We start from the raw sequence: 17,671 nt of genomic DNA, 5'->3' as shown, positions 1-17,671 counted from the left end.
TGGACATATCTCATCAACTAAACAAAGAGGGATGCATATTAGCAACCAAGAACCAGATGCTTAAGCTAACAGTGACTAACAAAACCATTCAAGCCATCAATAGCCATTAAGCAGCATCTCCTGATTGGTTAAAGCTTCTAAAAGATCTAGATATCAAGGGAAAAGATATAAAAATAGGACTTATCTATAGATCATGACGAGATTGGCATGAAAAAAGGCAGAGAACAGCTGACTGCCTGGAGAGGGAGAAGGAAGAAAAGAGAAAGCAGCTTCACAACCACTACTAGACTAATACCTGGAATGGGTGGATTGCCTTATGAGGAAAGGCTAGACAGGCTAGTTCTGTATTCTCTGGAGTTCAGAAGAGTCAGAGGTAACTTAATTGAAACATTTAAGATTCCGAGGGGACTTGACTGGATGGATGTTGAGGGGATACTTCCTCCTGTGGGAGACTCTAAAACCAGGAATCATAGTTTAAAAATAAGGCAATGTCCATTTAAAACACAGATGAGGAAACATTTTCTTTCTTTCAGAGGATTAAGAGTCTTTGGAATTCTCTTCCTCAAAAGGCAATGGATACAGAATCTTTGAATCTGTTTCAAATAGTGGTAGATCGATTCTTGATTACCAAGGGAATAAAGATTATTGTAGAATGTAGATTTGAGGCTAAAATCAGATCAGCCATGATCTTTTTGAATGTCAGACCAGCCTTGAAGGGCTAAGTGGCTTGTTCTTGTTCCCTGTTAAAATGTTCAGATGCTTGAGAAAAGATAAGTAGTGGGAGAGGTGATATCACTGTAGGTAGATGAGTAAGAAGAGGAAGGTCAGGTGGATAGGGGGCTGTGCTACCAGATGGATGTGAGAGGAACATGGCATGTGGATGAGAGGGTAGGGTGCCAGGTGGGTAATGTGGGTAAGGTAGCAAGTGGGTTAGTAGGCAGAGTAGGCAGGTGTATGAGGGAATATTGCAGCAGCAAAATGGCTGGTAGAGTAAAGCGGGTTGTGTCAGGTTGTTTAGGTGTCCGTGAAGATATCAGGAGTCAGCTCTCTTGGAAATGGCAGGGGCATTCCTGGATCGTGGGAGGGTTGGTCGAGAGAGAGGGGTGGATATAGGTGCTGGTGTCGTACATCCAGAGGGAATGGTTAGCAGCTTTCACAAAGGGTTTGGGTTTGGGTTGGATGGGGTTCAGTGAGAGTGATTGTGGAGTTAATTTTATAGTTAGCCAGGGGTTACAGTATATTTTAATCCTCTAATCTTTCCTGTCTAATTATTAAGGTAAGTAAATCGGAACCCTTCCAGACATCAAGTAGGTGGAAATTAAAACTTCCCAATCAATGACCATATAGTCCATGCCTTGTGGCTTTGAAGAGGTGGTAAAATGCATCTTTCAAGGTTCATTATGTAGTGCTAGAGGTGTTGAGCCAACACTTCAACAGCTATGATTAGAATTCCATGCAAATATAAAACAAAAACAGTCCAAATCCGTGAAATGCTTCTGCAACAATGGCTGGTTTAACACCATCAATTATGGGTTAAACTTCATCAAAAATTCCCAAGAACTTGGGCTAAACTTTGGATACTGTGGGTCCAAATCAAGGTCGTGATTTAGGTCAGTGACAATCTCTCAGTGAAACAAAGTCTCCAAAGCCATTGGACCTGGCTGAGGTAGATATAGGGTAAATGCCCCTGAAAACACTGGTGGATAGGTCCTTTTGCTAAACATCCTCCTCCTTCTCCTCCTCTCTACATGCAACTTCCCTTCTCAGCTACTATTAGCTCATGTCCCTTTTATGTTGGAGCCCAAAATAGTCTGAAACTATTCCTTCAATTTTACTGACTTCCTTGTCAAAGATTGGTATCACTTCCTCCTGAATTCAAACAACTGTTCTGAACTATTTCTACAAATCTGAACACAATACTGCCACTCCCACTGTTAGAGCAAAATAAAATCTGAAGCATCTCAAGATCTTATGTTTATCCCTTTAAATTAGTGGTCAGTCTCTCATTCGACTGAGATTTTAAGTGTCAACAGAATTGGTGAGGTCCTGAAATAGCAAGCTTGACATGTCAAAGTATTATTTGATGCTCGTGGTTATCACAATCTGACTACTTTGTGACCACAACACACTCATTCAGCACCCTTATAAACATGAAGTGTCAACTAAGCTACAATGGGGTCATGAGGAAACATTTTGGCCACCACTTTCGGATAGCTGAGCAGCTGTATCATCAACACCAGCAGTGCCAGGGAGCTGAATTTTACAACCAACAACTGTCCCCAGCAGCATCTTTACCCAGAGCCCCCACCAAAATACACACACACACAGTCAAACTTCCCTGTGCCTTACACAAGTCTTCAGTTACAACTCAATTCGACAATCTATTCTCAGCTTCCTGCAACACCATTGCCAGTCTAGTTATGAATAACTAAATGAAGTTACCCAGGTCATCTTCTTCCTTCCCTCTGTGCTTTCCAAACAGCCAAATCTGAAGCACTGAGATAATCAATATCTCACAACAGATAGTCTTAAGGATTGGCCTACTTAGAACCTTTGAATGATTCCTGCCAGTTCAAAATGTTCCAATTCATATTTGGGGTAGGGGGGATGAATCTTTTACCATCCAGTTGTTTACACCCAGATTGGAATTTAAAATTGCAGTTTTGTATGTGCATCTATGAGTACTGAATTTGAATATATTTATTCCAGTCTGAATTTGCAAACTGAATTTGCAGTATGGCAGCTTTGTTTTAGCACATCAGTGCTTTTCTCGACATGTTGTCTCAGACCAAGGCATATGTTCTATTAATTGTGGATCTCCCATCCATGAGTTTTCCAAACCTCAACTGAGTATATCCAGGCAACTTCAGAAAGGAGCAATCATCCACTCAGTGTGGAGATGTCCCAAAGCTATGTGTACTGCCAAGCTGACAGACAGGTGAAAGCTGCAGCTGGCAGTCGTTCTGCAAGACTAACTCCAAGATTTATCAGTCAGGTTTAGTGCCCCAGAAAATGAGATATTTGTGCACTAATGCAAGTTTTAATGAAACAGGCACCTCACTGTGGGCACAAATATTAATATATTTCAGCTTTAGCTTTTGTATTCTCTTGAAAAAATAAATTAATTGCAAACTAAAACCCAAAAACAAAAGCAAAGGGTTTATACTTAAAGACAGGAATAGATTCTGGGTAATCCAAGATGGAGGACAGGAAACAATTGTGGCTGTAACAGCTGCTCCTTTTTTGAGGTATTTTAGGTGTTGGAGCTGTAATTACTGTTTTATAAGTTGTTGCATTGTTTTGGAATTTTGGGGGTAAAAAGATCAAAACAATGGCATCTTAAACAGGAGGAAGACAGAGAGACAGAGAGGCAGAGGCAGAGAGGCCGAGAGGTCGAGGCCATATGGTCAGTGAAAGAAACCTACACTGCTGTCTTACATAGCAATGAATCTGCACACTACTGCTTTTGATGTTTGAGTTCAAGTATCTCTCGACATTAAAGTGTGTCTAAGAAAAATTAACAAACAGCAAAATTCACAACTGACACTGGAGGAACCTATGTGGAGAGCTTACAGCATGGGAGAAGCTAAGTACATAGTTTTTAAATGTAACCTTGCTGTAAATCTACAGTAGTGTGTAGAACAGGTTCTTTTTTGATTATGTTTTATTGACATCTATCTCTTGATTAGATTTTAAAAATATAAAACATAGGTACTAAGTTAGACTGGAGCAGTGGTTTTTAGAGAAGTAAGATAGTGTTATTTTCTGAGTCTGTAGATTGTTAAGGAGCAAGGTTGGCCTTCAGCAGAGTGATGTACTCTTCCTGACAGATGTGAAAGATTAGGGAGAGTTTCCAGGTTACTGATGATTATGTTTTCAGGAAGTGTCTTTGGTTGCACATCCTATCGCATTACATGGATTGGTTAGAGTGGCAGAGAGAGGCAATAAAGAATTTACAGGAGCTAGGGAGCTGTGATGCATGGCAGTTACAGGAAGGGAGATAAACCACAGATATGGTCAGGTAGATTGGTTAACTCCAGGAAGGGTAGGAGGGGGTAGGCAGGTAGTGTAGGAGTCTCCTGTGGCTATCCCCATCTCAAACAAGTATTCTATTTTGGAAAATGTAGGGAGGATGATGGACTCTCAGGGGAATGTAGCACGAGCAGCCAAGTTTCTGGTATCTAGACTGCCTCAAACGTAATGAGGGGTACTTCGGGTTCCAAGCGATCAATTGTGATAGCGGACTCTAGTCAGAGGCACAGACAGATGTTTCTGTGGCCAGCAGTGAAAAATCAGAATGATGCCAGGATCAAAAATATCTTTGAGAGAGTGCAGACTGTTCTCAAAGGGGAGAGGGATCGGCAGGAGATCGTTGTGCACATTGGAGCTCATGGCATAGAAAGGGAAGAGGATGAGATTCTGAAGGGAGTATACAGGAAGTTAGGCTGGAATTTGAAAAGGAGGTTCTGAGGGTAGTAATATCTGGATTACTCCTGGTGCTGTGAGCTAGAGAGGGCAGGAATAGGAGGATACAGCAGATGAATGTGTGGCTGAGGAGCTGGTGCAAGGGAGAAAGATTCACATTTTTGGATCATTCTAATCTCTTCTGGGGTAAAAATTACCTGTATAAGAAGGATGGATTGCACCTGAATTGGAAGGGGACTAATATACTGGCAGGGAGATTTGCTGGAGCTAAACTAGTAAAATGGAGGGGTGAGACCCAGGGAAACAGTGAGGATAGAGATCAGTCTGAGACTGGTATAGTTGGGAAAAGAAGAGAGTCAAACAATCAGGGCAGACAGGAACTAAGCAGAGAACAGGGTAGGACTGATAAATTAAACTGCATTTACTTCAATGCAAGAGGCCTAACCGGGAAGGCAGAAGAACTCAAGGCATGGTTAGGAACATGGGACTGGGATATCATAGCAATTAGAGATGGACAGGACTGGCAGCTTAATGTTCCAGGATACAAATGATATAGGAAGAATAATAGAAAGGGGGATTAAGACAGGAAAGGGAGTGGCGCTTTTGATAAGGGATAGCATTATGTCCTTCGGAAGGATATTCCTGGGAATACATCCAGGGAAGTTATTTGTGTAGGACTGAGAAATAAGAAAGGGTTGATCATCTGATTGGGATTGTATTATAGAACTCCACCCCCCACCCCCTCCACCCCACCCCCTCCACCCCCCCCTCCACCTCCCCCCCCCCCCCTCCACTCCCCCCCCCCCCCCCCCCCCCCAATAGCCAGAGGGAAATTGAGAAACAAATTTGTAAGGAGATCTCAGTTATCTACTGTTGGGAAATAAGGCAGGCTAAGTGACTGAGGTATCAGTGGGGGAGTGCTTTGGGCCCAGCGACCATAATTCTCTTAGTTTTAAAATAGTGATGGAAAAGGCCAGATCTAAAAGCTGAAGTTTTAAATTGAAGACACATTTTGATGGTATTAGGCAAGAACTTTCAAAGGTTGATTGGGGGCAGATATTCGCAGGTAAAGGGACAGCTGGAATATGGAAAGCCTTCAAAAATGGGATAATGAGACTCCAGAGACAGTATGTTCCTGTTCGGATGAAAGCAAGGCTGGTAAGTGTTGGGAATGCTGGATGACTAGAGAAATTGAGGTTTTGGTCAAGAAAAAGGAAGCGTATGTTAGGTATAGACAGCAGAGATCGAGTGAATCCTTAGAGTGTTAAGGCAGAAGGAGTGTACTTAAGAGGGAAATCAGGAGGGCAAAAAAGGGACATGAAATAGCTTTGGCAAATAGGATTAAGGAGAATCCAAAGGGATTACATCAATAAATTAAGGACAAAAGGGTAACTAAGGAGAGATTAAGGCCCCTCAAAGGTCAGCAAGACAGTCTATGTGTGGGACCGCAGGAGGTGGGAGAGATATTAATTGAGGATTTTGCATCAGTTTTTACTGTGGAGATGGACATCGAAATATAGCATGTGGAGAAATAGATTGTGACATCTTGAAAAATCTCCATATTACAGAGGAGGAGGAGCTGGATGTCTTAAAACACATGGAAGTGGATAAATCCCTAGGACTTGGTCAGATGTAACCTACAACTCTGAGGGAAGCTAGGAAAGTGATTGCAGGGACTCTTGCTGAGATATTTGTATCATCAATAGCCACAGGTGAGGTGCTGGAAGACAGGAGGTTGGCTGACGTAGTGCCACTATTTAAGAAAGGTAGTAAGGAAAAGTCAGGAAACTATAGACCAGTGAGCCTGACATCAGTAGTGGGTACATTATTGGAGGGAATCCTGAGGGACAGGATTTACATGTAGTTGGAAAAGTAATGACTGATTAGAGATAGTCAACATAGTTTTGTGCAAGGGAAACCATGTCTCACTAACTTGAGTTTTTTGAAGAAGTAAAAAAGAGGATTGATGAGAGCAGAATGTTGAATATGATCTATATGGACTTTAGTAAAGCGTTCGACAAGGTTCCTCAAGGTAGGCTGGTTAGCAAGGTTAGATTACATGGAATACAGGGTGAACTAGCCATTTGGATACAGAACTGACTCAAAGGTAGAAGACAGAGGGTGGTAGTGGAGGGTTGCCTTTCAGACTGGAGGCCTGTGACCAGTGAAGTGCCACAAGGATCAGTGCTGGTCCACTGCTTTTTATCAGTTATTTAATTGATTTGGACATGAACATAGGTGGGTACGTTAGTAAGTTTGCAAATGACACCAAATTTGGAGGTGTAGTGGACAGTGAAGAATGTTACTTCAGAGTGCAATGAGATCTTGATCAGGTGGGCCAATGGGCTGAGGAGTGACAGGTGGAGTTTAATTTAGATAAATGTGAGGTGCTGCATTTTGGAAAAGTAAATCAGAACAGGACTTAAGTATTTACTGTTAAGGTCCTGGGAATTGTTGCTAAACAAAGAGACCTTGTAGTGCAGGTTCATAGCTTCTTGAAAGTGGGGTTGCAGGTAGATAGGATAGTGAAGAAGGCATTTGGTATACTTTCCTTTATTGGCCAGAGCATTGAGTATAAGAGTTGGGAGGTCATGTAGTGGCTATACAGGACATTTGTTAGGCCACTTATGGAATATTGCGTGCAATTCTGGTCTCCCTCTTATTGGAAAGTTGTTATGAAACTTGGAAGAGTTCAGAAAAGATTTGCAAGGATGTTGCCAGGGTTGGAGGATTTGAGGTAAAGGAAAAAAAGAGACTGAATAGGCTGGGGCTGTTTTCCCTGGAGTGTCAGAGGCTGAGAGGTGACCTTATAGAGATTTATACAATCATGAGGGTCATGGATAGGGTAAATAGACAAGGTCTTTTGCTTGGTGTGAGGGAGTCCAGAAATGGAGGGCATAGGTTTAGGATAAGAGGGGAAAAATTTAAAAGAAACATAAGGGGCAACTTAATCACATAGAGAGTGATGCATTATAGGGAATGAGCTACCAGAGGAAGTGGTGGAGGCTTGTACAATTGCAACATTTTAAAAGGCATCAAGATGGGTATATAAATAGGAAGGGTTTAGAGGGATATGGGCCCAGTGCTGGCAAAAGGGGACTAGGTTAGGTTAGGCTATCTGGTCAGAATGGACACATTGGACTGAAGGGTCTGTTTCTGTGCTGTACATCGCTATGACCAGAGCAATATATTCAAGAATTAGTCAAATTTGTGGAACATGATGAAGAACCTCCAAGTAAAAATACATTACTAAAGTCATTATTTATTGAAAGCAATTTTAAAAATGAGAAAAAGAAGACTTTTCCTTTTCCTTTTAATGGATTATTTGATCAATTTGAATGCCAATCCTCTTCCTTCCATTTCCCTTGATAGCTTGACAATACTCTTCAAATAGCACTCAGTGAATTATTATTCATGTGTCAGCCATCATACTAAATGTTGATTGACTATTCATTGTGGAAGAATATGGCAATCCCACTCATCTTGAAAGCTTACACTGTCTGATTGTCATTGGATGGTAATTAGTAATGTTTTGTTCTGTCCTAACACAGGAACAAGGACAGAAATGTATTGTCACCACAACTAACTTGACTGAGATCAACTATCTCAATGTAGATTTCTGTTGAATTTGGAACTTATGAATCTCTTGGTTTCAACTGCTTTTTAGATAAATTAACAAATGGTATGTGGAGATACCAGGGAGGTTTTGGAGAGTTGTCTTTTATCATAGCAATCCTGAAGCTAATACCATGTCATTACAACAATCCTCAAATACTCTTTGAACCTTGCTGACCACTCTGTCCCTTTTCTTTAACCTATCTGTATTCTGGTTTATACACTGAAGGACATACAAGCTTAATGGTAACAACTCATCAACAGGTTCAAAGTGAGAGGGGAATGTTTAGGGTAGAGGTGCAGGGAAAAGTTTTCACAGATTGGATGGTGGGTGTCTGGAATGCACTGCCAGTAGAGGTGGTGGAAGCAGACGCGTTAGCAATGTTTAAGATGTATCTTGACAGACATAAGAACCTGGAGCAAACAGGGGGATAGATACTGCACATGGGCAATAAGAATAATAGAATCCCTACAGTGTGGAAACAGGCCATTTGGCCCATCAACTCCACACTGAACCTCCAAACAGCATCTCCCTCAGACCCACTCTGTAACCACGTATTTTCCATGGCTAATCCACCTAACTTCCACGTCCCTGAACACTATGGGGCAATTTAGCATGGCCAATCCCCCAACCTTCACATCTTTGGACTGAGAAGAAACTGGAGCACCCAGAGGAAACCCACACAGATGCAAGATCACCCAAGGCTGAAATCAAACCTGCGTCCCTGGTGCTATGAGGCAGCAGTGCTGCCCACTGAGCCACCAAACTAAATAAGGACTAGGAATCAGTGCAGGCTTAGTGGCCTTAAGGGCCTGTTTCTGTGCTGTATTGTAATTATAGTATATCCTTTAGTGTTTCTCAAACTAATACATATTTCTTATTTCATTAGTGTCATTGTTTTCTGAAAGTACAACTCCTGCAGATTAACCCATTAGATCTTTAGTGATTAACAATCAGTCACATTTCTTTCTCAGCAAGTAAAAGGCAGCAAATGACCAATTGAGATTTCTAAAATGAACTCTTTTGGCCTTCAACATATAAGGTGAACGATGCCAGGCAACAAATCTTAGTCACCTTTTTATTGAATTTGCCTAAAATACTTTGAGAAAATTTAACCTATCACATCTGACACTGCTCCTTCAAGCTCTACATTAATTAGTACATTATAGAAGCAAAGTAGCGTTGACTTCACTTTTGATCATTTGCAGCTGACCATCATGAAATCCACTTTGAACATACAAACGTATTGCTTCTGCTGTGGTGAGGACATATTTTACTCCCTGCTCCTCTGTAACTGTGTCTTATTCCTGTCCCTTGCTGGAGGTGACCAATCATTTTACAGATGTTGAGTTTTATTTTTCATAGCTGGGTACAGGTATGGTTATGAGATTTCCTTGCCCCACAGCTTTGAAACTGACTCTTGGTATCTGCTGTCTAGCATACTCTCTGTACTGACTTCTCATGTGCGTCTTTAGGGTCTTGTACCTTGATAAGTGAATGAATTCTGTAGATCTTCTGTGATAAGGTTAAGCTTCTTTTTAGATTGATCTATGTTGATTCTAAACTTCTGCTTCACTCAACATTCACACAACTTCCTCCAAAGTCACCTCTTCTTTGGACTGTAATAAATCTGACAAAGACTCACCAGTAATTTCAAAACTAATCCTATCTCTTATGAATTCTGACTAGAATCTAGTTTGACTAATGATTAGAATCTTTAGTTTGGAATCAATTCTGTACTTTTAAGAACTGTTTTCTCTAAGATGTATATATTTGGTCCATCTTTGAAATTAAATCCACCTGGCAATATTACTACTGCCATTTTTTTGCTATGTGGTTATTTATTTTTCTTACTTTAAAGCTTTTCAATTCTGAAGGTTTTTCAAATCTGTTTTTTAGTAATGCTGCTTTATTTTCTTATAAAAGACTTTTGATTCCACAGAAAAGCAATGTTGTTTTATTTTCCTTTCTTGAAAGGGTTTTGCCTGTGCAGTATATAAATGCTGCTTCACTGTACTGAAATATTGAAGGGTTTTCACATGCTTAAGTTGGAGAATTCCAGCTTTCTGCGGCCAAACTTCTGTTGTGTGCAAGTGAATGATTTGACCATTTTCATGAGGAATATGGATGTTATCTGCTTTTTGCAGCATAATAAATTATCCCCATCTCCCTTAATGGCTTTACCAAATGATTCCTGTTGCAATGCCCATTCTCTGAACAGTTTTAGTGAATGAATCTTGCTGCTCGGTAAGATGAATCCCACTCTTTTAATGGTTTTCCTGAGATAAATTATGCTGTCTATGTTGCTACAAGTAATAATGCCTGTTGCCCTACTGTACTTTCTTAGGTGAATCCCACTGACTATGGCTTTAATGAGTTCCTTCTGCTTTTATAGTGATTTGCATAATGGATTTCTTGCTATTACTGCAGCCTCAATTTTCTCCATTCTATCTTCTTCCATTAGACTTTGTCTGTTTTAAGTTTATAAACTGTCCCAATGTCATTTTAATTCTGGCTTTGAATTCGTGACCTTGTTCTTATATTTCTTTTTGGCCCTTGATTTCTCTTACTGTAGCTGCACAGCTGCCTGTGTGCTTCATCTGAGTTATAAGTATTCCAAAGCACCCTGACTTTGAGCTTTCTCAAGCTTGTATCGATGCTGTATTTTTAAACATTTTTTCTTGCGCTTGTCTGGAAATATTCTCATTGAGTTGGCCACCAGTTTTCAAACTGGAAGGCATCGACTCAACGTTCTGCAGAAATACATGGTACAAGTTGGAACAGGGTTCCTCCAAGTTTTTTTTGACAGTGACAGCTGGCCTTTTAACTGAGCAGCCAAAGCACCAGGTATTTAATTGATATCCATCAGCCTTTTCCTATAGGAGCTCCACTAAAGTTCTCGGCTGAGTCCTCTTTAGCAACCTTATCTTTCAGGAAGCTGACCTTCTAGTGATGCTTTCCCCTCATCTGGCTAAAACTCATGAGCGCCCGATGACTCGTGGTATGGTGATTTGATTGTGCTACCCTCTAAAAATTAGGATTTAAGCAGATGGCTGCTAATTTCAGATGAAACATTGGAGTTTCTACAGTCAAACAGCATAGAAGAGGCACTTTGGCCCCTCAAGTCAAAATCGACCTATCTACACTAATCCCACTTTCCAGCGCTTGGCCCATAGCCTTGAATGTTATGGCTTTCCACGTGCTCATCCACACACATCTTAAAGTTTCCTGCCTTGATTAGTCTCCTTAGCAGAGTATTCCAGATTCCAACAACACTTTTTGGGTGAAGAATATTTTTTCCCAAATCCCCTCTAAACCTCCTGCCTCTCACTTTACAATTATGCACCCTCATATTGACCCTTGAACTAAAGGGGACCAACTGCTTTCCTTTGATCATAAAGTGAGTTGCTGGTCTACTAATGAGGTTCAGGATTCAAATTAGTTTGGCCAACCTGCCACCTCTCATAGCCCAGCCTTTCATCAGGCTGAGGTGCGACCTGAAGTTCAATTCAACCGTAAATGCTTCTTTGAATGTAAGAGTTTAGCCTTAGGTACTAATGGTTTGAATATTAAAAATGTTTGAATAGCTTACAATAGAACAATTACTAACGTCTGAACATTGTTACTATGATATTAACATGCCAACTGGAACCAGACAATTTAACCTAATTTAATACATTTTTGTTGAGATGAAATCACCCTCTAGTTTTTCCTTGAGAAAGATCATTCATTCTACAAAGATATTTGTTTTATTCTGTAATGGGTGTGAAACAGCACCAGCAGCAAGAAGCTGTCAGTATCAGTTGGCAACCCACTGAGGCAGTTGTTGCCTTACATTACATCATCTTGTTACAATGTGGCATAAATCAATGGTTCTGACACTTTCAACAAAACTGCAACTCATTCTTGGCCGTTTTGCTGTGTTTCCAACTGAGCAGTGGATGCTACTAATATGAGTACATAAGAGGAACATTTTATAATGTTGAACATTTGTGAAAAATCCTTATTATTCTACTGTAATAATGGTCAATTATATTGCAGCCTGTAGAGTGGTACCATTGTGAACAAAATTATGAGACAGAATACATTGATCAAATATCATAGACCCAACAGTAGGAACCCCTGGCAAAATCCAGACTACAATTAGTGCTGTAAAGTAGAATGGGAATGGAAGGTTTCCATATCGATTGGTACAGTTCTTAGCAAATAAAGTTAGAAGAGGAAGAGGAAGAAGAAGACACAGTTTGGAAGGTGACTAGATGAGTGGAACCTGCAAGAGATGAACTGGTAAAGGAGCGGTAAAGTGCACTTTATAAATCATTCTATATTTAATAAGACTTTCAGAATTAATTAGTCCATCAACTCTGATCAAACGTCATTATTCAAATTAACAAAATAATTAACTGATTGCTTTTTGTTAATAACTACAAGTCTGATGAGAACCAATACTTTTGAAATTTGTTAAGTTGCATCTTGCCAAATATACTGGGAAAAAAAAAATCAATGTCACTGTCAAAGCTATTTCTCTTAATTATATAAATGTTCAAATAAATAGTTACAAATAATTCTACAATTCTCTTTGAAAATTGTTTCCAAACTCAAAGCAACCAGTGATTGCTTAGCTTCTTCTAAATCCTTTCCTCCCCAGGATTGCCTCCCCATCATCCCCCTTCCTCTGTTTCTTCCATTCCCTACTTACTCCCTTAACCTCTTTCAATCCTAATACTGGACTGTATTCTTTCTCTCTTCAATCTTAGCAGTTTATTTCCATCCACTGGGGACACAATGGCCCACTGGTATTAACGTTGGACTATTAATTCAGTGACAGAGGTAATACTCTGAATTCAAATCCCACCATTCCATATAGTGGAAATTGAATTCAACACAAATCTGGAATTGAGGAGCTAATGACCATGTACCTATTGTTGTTTTGTTGTAAACACCCGCTGATGTCCTTCCTTGTTCTGGTGTACTTGTGACTCCCGACCCACCAGTAATATGGTTGGCTGTTAACTGCTTGTTGGGCAATTGGGAATGGGCTATACATGTTGGCCTAGTCGGTGTTGCCCACATTCTGTGAATGAACAAAGGGAAAAATAATCCTCCAGCATTTATCCATGTCCTTCAAAACCTGACTTTAAAACTTCTCCAAAAAGGGAACTGAATTCAGTATGATAACTTGTCAAAAGAGGGCTTCTTCAGGTCTCACTGTTTGTTTCCTTTAATGGTACTCTTACATCTGAAATAGATCTGAAATTAACTGCACTTGGAGTACTAAGTGAAGCAACATAGTCAAAGGCACTGTCATTCAAATGAGATGCAAGAGGCATTGATTTCCTGTTTGGTCCATTTAAAAAATCCAATGCTTTAACTTAGAACAGAAATTAGTTTTGTCTGGTTTTCGAACCTACATACCTTTTCCTGCAAATATATTTACTCTCTGGTGCCATGCTTATGTTTAACTGACAGCAACTTATAGGTTACATGATTTTCATATACGCATTTGTTCTTTCCACACACACGAGAAAGGAAGAGGGACAGTTTTCATCTCTATCACAAATAAATTCCATTGAAATTAATGGTGAAAACTTAGTTGTGTTCTGTAAGGCCTCGTTTTCCCATTCTATTCAGGAGGTGCTCAATGTTCAGTACAAAAGACAAAAATTTAGTCCAAGTTTATTTTTGTTACATGCCACTTCTCAGCCAAGAATTGATGTTTTTCAGGACTTGCTACATTTGGAGATGGACTGCTTCTGAGGATCTGAGTTATTGTGCAACCATCAGTGAACATTTCCAATTCTGACCGTATGATGGAAGGAGATTAGTTTTAAAGCAGCTTAAGGTGGTTGGGCTGCAGACATTAGGCTGAGGAACTCCTGCAGAAATATCATAGAATCATACAGCATGGAAACAGACCCTTCAGACTAACTCATTCATGCCAACCGAGTTTCGCAAACTAAACTAAGTCTCCCTTGCCTGCTTTTGGCCCATATCCCTCTAAACATTTCCTATTTGTGTACCTATCCAAATGTCTTTTAAATGTTGTAACGTACCTGCATTTACCACTTCATCTGGCAATTCATTCCACACGGCACGGTGGCACAGTGGTTAGCATTGCTGCCTCACAGCGCCAGAGACCCGGGTTCAATTCCCGCCTCAGGCGACTGACTGTGTGGAGTTTGTACGTTCTCCCCGTGTCTGCGTGGGTTTCCTCCGGGTGCTCCGGTTTCCTCCCACAGTCCAAAGATGTGCAGGTCAGGTGAATTGGCCATGCTAAAGTGCCCATAGTATTAGGTTAGGGGTATGGGTGGGTTGCGCTTCGGCGGGGCAGTGTGGACTTGTTGGGCCGAAGGGCCTGTTTCTACACTGTAAGTAATCTAATCTAATCTAAACATGATCCACCCTCTGTGAGAACATTGCCCCTCCAGTCCCTTTTAAATCTTTTGCCTCTTAGTTTAAAAATATGCCCCCTAATTTTGAACTCATTCGCCCTCGGGAAAAGACATTCACCTTATTCACCTTATCTATGCCTATCATAATTTTATAAACCTCTATAAGGTCGCCCCCAACCTATCCAGCCTATCCGTCAACGCAAAACTTCCAGTCCCAGCAACATTCTGGCAAATCTTTACTAAACCTTCTACAATGTAATAACATCCTTCCTGTAGCAGTGTGACCAGAACAGTACGCAGTATTGCAAAAGTGGCTTCACCAACATCCTGCACAACCTCAATGTGACATCCTGAGGGGCTATCACTTATCAGAAATTGAATTGACCTAGCCATATAGGTACTATGGCTACATCAGTACTTCAGACACTAGGAATTTTACAGTGAGTCACTCACCTACTGTCTCCCTCAGTGTCTGTTCAACATCTGCAGGGTGTATCAGGAGTGTAATGGAATAGTCTTCTTTTGACCTGGATTAATGCAGCTCACACAACATTCAAGAGGCTAGTTGTCATGCGGAACAAAGCAAAGTATTTGATTGGCATCCCATCCACTATATTCAACATTCACACAGTGGCATATACCATCCACAAGATGCACTGTAGTAATGTAGCAAACCTCCTCCAACAGCATCTTTTAAACCTGTGACTTTTGCCACCTATAACAGTAAAGACTGCAGATTCATGGCATCAAAGTCACACCCCACCCTAAATTGGAACTGGGTTGCTGTTTGCTGGGTCATAATCCTGGAACTCACCGCCTAACAGTACTGTGGGTGCCCCGACACACCAAGTGCTTCAGCGGTTCAAGTAAACAGCTCGCAGCTACTTTCTCCAGGGCAGTTAAGAATGGGAAATAAATGCTGGCCTGGCCAGCAATACATATGTTTCATGAATGAATTTTTTAAAAATACACTGATCATCCTTGTATCTAGATCACTTTAGATCTAGAGATAATATACCAGTACTGACCCTAACAAACTGAAAAGAATACAGCTGCAACATTGGCATCTATTTGACAATGTGGAAAATTAGCCAAGTGTGTATTCAAAAGGCAGGACAGTCCTGACCAATTAATGCCCAATTAATTTACTCTCAGCCATCAGTAAAGTGAAGGAAGTTGTTATCGACAGTGCTATTAAGCAGCACTTGCAAAACCTGGTCACTGATGTTCTGTCTGTCCTGGAGTTAAGATGACTTAACTCCACAATCACAATTATCTTCCCATGTGCCAGCTTTACCTCCAACGAACAGAGACTTTTTTCTCTGATTCCTATTAACTCCAGTTATACTAGGGCTCTTTGCCATCACACTTGGTCAAATGCTGCCTTGACATTCAGTTCCTGTCTTGAGTTCAGTTCCTTTGTTCATGTTTGGAACAAGGTTGTAATGAGGCCAAGAGCTGAGTCAGCGAGGTGGAACCTAAACTGAGTATTAGAGAGCAAATAATTGTTGAGTAAGTGCCTCTTAAAAGCAGTATTTGATGATATTTTCCATCATATTGCTGATGATTGAGAGTAGGCTGATTGGTAATTGACCATTGTATTGTTTTGGAACAGCTTAGCTAGGGGCACAACAAGGTTTGGAGCACAAGCCTTCAGTAATGTTGTCCAGGTTTTTGCAGTATCCATTACCTTCAACTGTTATTTGATATCTCATGGAGCAAAGTGAATTGGCTGAATGCTGGCATCTGTGCTGCTGGGAACCTCTGGATGAGGCTGAGTTGGATTGCCCACTTTGAAACTAGCTTTGCTTGCAAGTACTTTAGCTTTACCTTTTACATTGATGTACAGGACTCACCTGTCATTAAGTAAGGGAACAGATTCCTGATTCCTGATGAAGAGCATTTCATCGATTTTCCTGCTCCTCGGATACTGCCTGATCTGCTGTGCTTTTCCAGCACTACTCTAATCTTGACTCTAATCTCCAGCTTCTGCAGTACCCACTTTCGCCTATTAAGTACGGGGATATTTGTGGAGCCTTCTCCTCCACTGAATTATTTATTATTTACCAGCATTTATGAGTGGTTAATCCAGAAGTGCAGAGCTTAAGTTTTATCTGTTAGTTGTCACTTGCCACCTTCCAATGCTTGGCATGAAATACTAGTCCAGTTTCATTAAGTTGCCTTATCATTTGGTCCTGGCATACCCTTTTCATTCATCAAGGGTTGATCCCCTAACCCTGATGCTTATTATGGACTGGGGAATATATCAGGCTATGCAAAAATCAACAATGGTTTGATGGTTGCCATTAAACTATCTTTTAATATCCGATTTATTAACTGAATTTAAGCTTAAGTGTTTGAATCCCAGAGAATGAGTCTATCCAAAATGTTGAAAAGTGTAAACTATAGAGGCAAGCCAGGAACAATTATTTTTCTAAGTGAAACCAGTAGTATTCCTACAGTCAGTAAAGCCCACCAAACCAATCAAATTTGTATCAGATGTGGATTGTCACACTCGGCCAAAAGCTACCTAGGTTTTTGAGATATCTGTAAGGCATGGGGTACCAAAGGACATTGGGCACTCATGGGCAAGAAATCTGGATCGCTGGATTGCTTGTCTAGTGACAACTATGTCAGCATCTCTCTAAGTTCCACCCATAAATAATAGCACATCAACTAACCGTAATCACATTCCTAGGTAATTTTCTGTAAAATTAGATGTAGTTAGTGTGTTACCTATAAACCACCAATGAGAAGTTAATCTAATCATTGTAACTGTTTGTGCAATATAAGTCGAATGAACTCCATTGACTCAACTGATCAATGGGCTCCACTGTTTTAATTGATGAGCTATAATATAAAATCCTAAAAGATATAGCATTAGGTCAGCACCAATGCTAAATAAAGAGATCAAGAAGTAATAATGAATGGAAACCAAATGTAGAGTTTAAATATAGAAATCATAGATTTTTATTAGAACGCAGGAAATAGAAGTAGGATTTGAGCATTCAGCCCACTTAGCCTGCTTTTCCATGTTTTGTTAGGTTCACGAGATGGAATGTTTGGTCATCTTCTGAAATTTGTCTTTCACACAGTTGATTCTGAACTTCACTGTGTTTTGCATTTGCACATGTTCTTGTTAAGTTGTTATGTTGTGGGTTGTACAGTCTTTCTGGTCATCTGTGTTTTACTTTGGGATTTGGCTTGGTCTTCAGAACCAGATTTCCTGCCCATGAAA

Source organism: Chiloscyllium punctatum, chromosome 9 (assembly GCF_047496795.1).
Source record: "Chiloscyllium punctatum isolate Juve2018m chromosome 9, sChiPun1.3, whole genome shotgun sequence".
NCBI classification, from domain to species: Eukaryota; Metazoa; Chordata; class Chondrichthyes; order Orectolobiformes; family Hemiscylliidae; genus Chiloscyllium; species Chiloscyllium punctatum.
Note: the sequence above shows the minus strand (reverse complement) of the source record.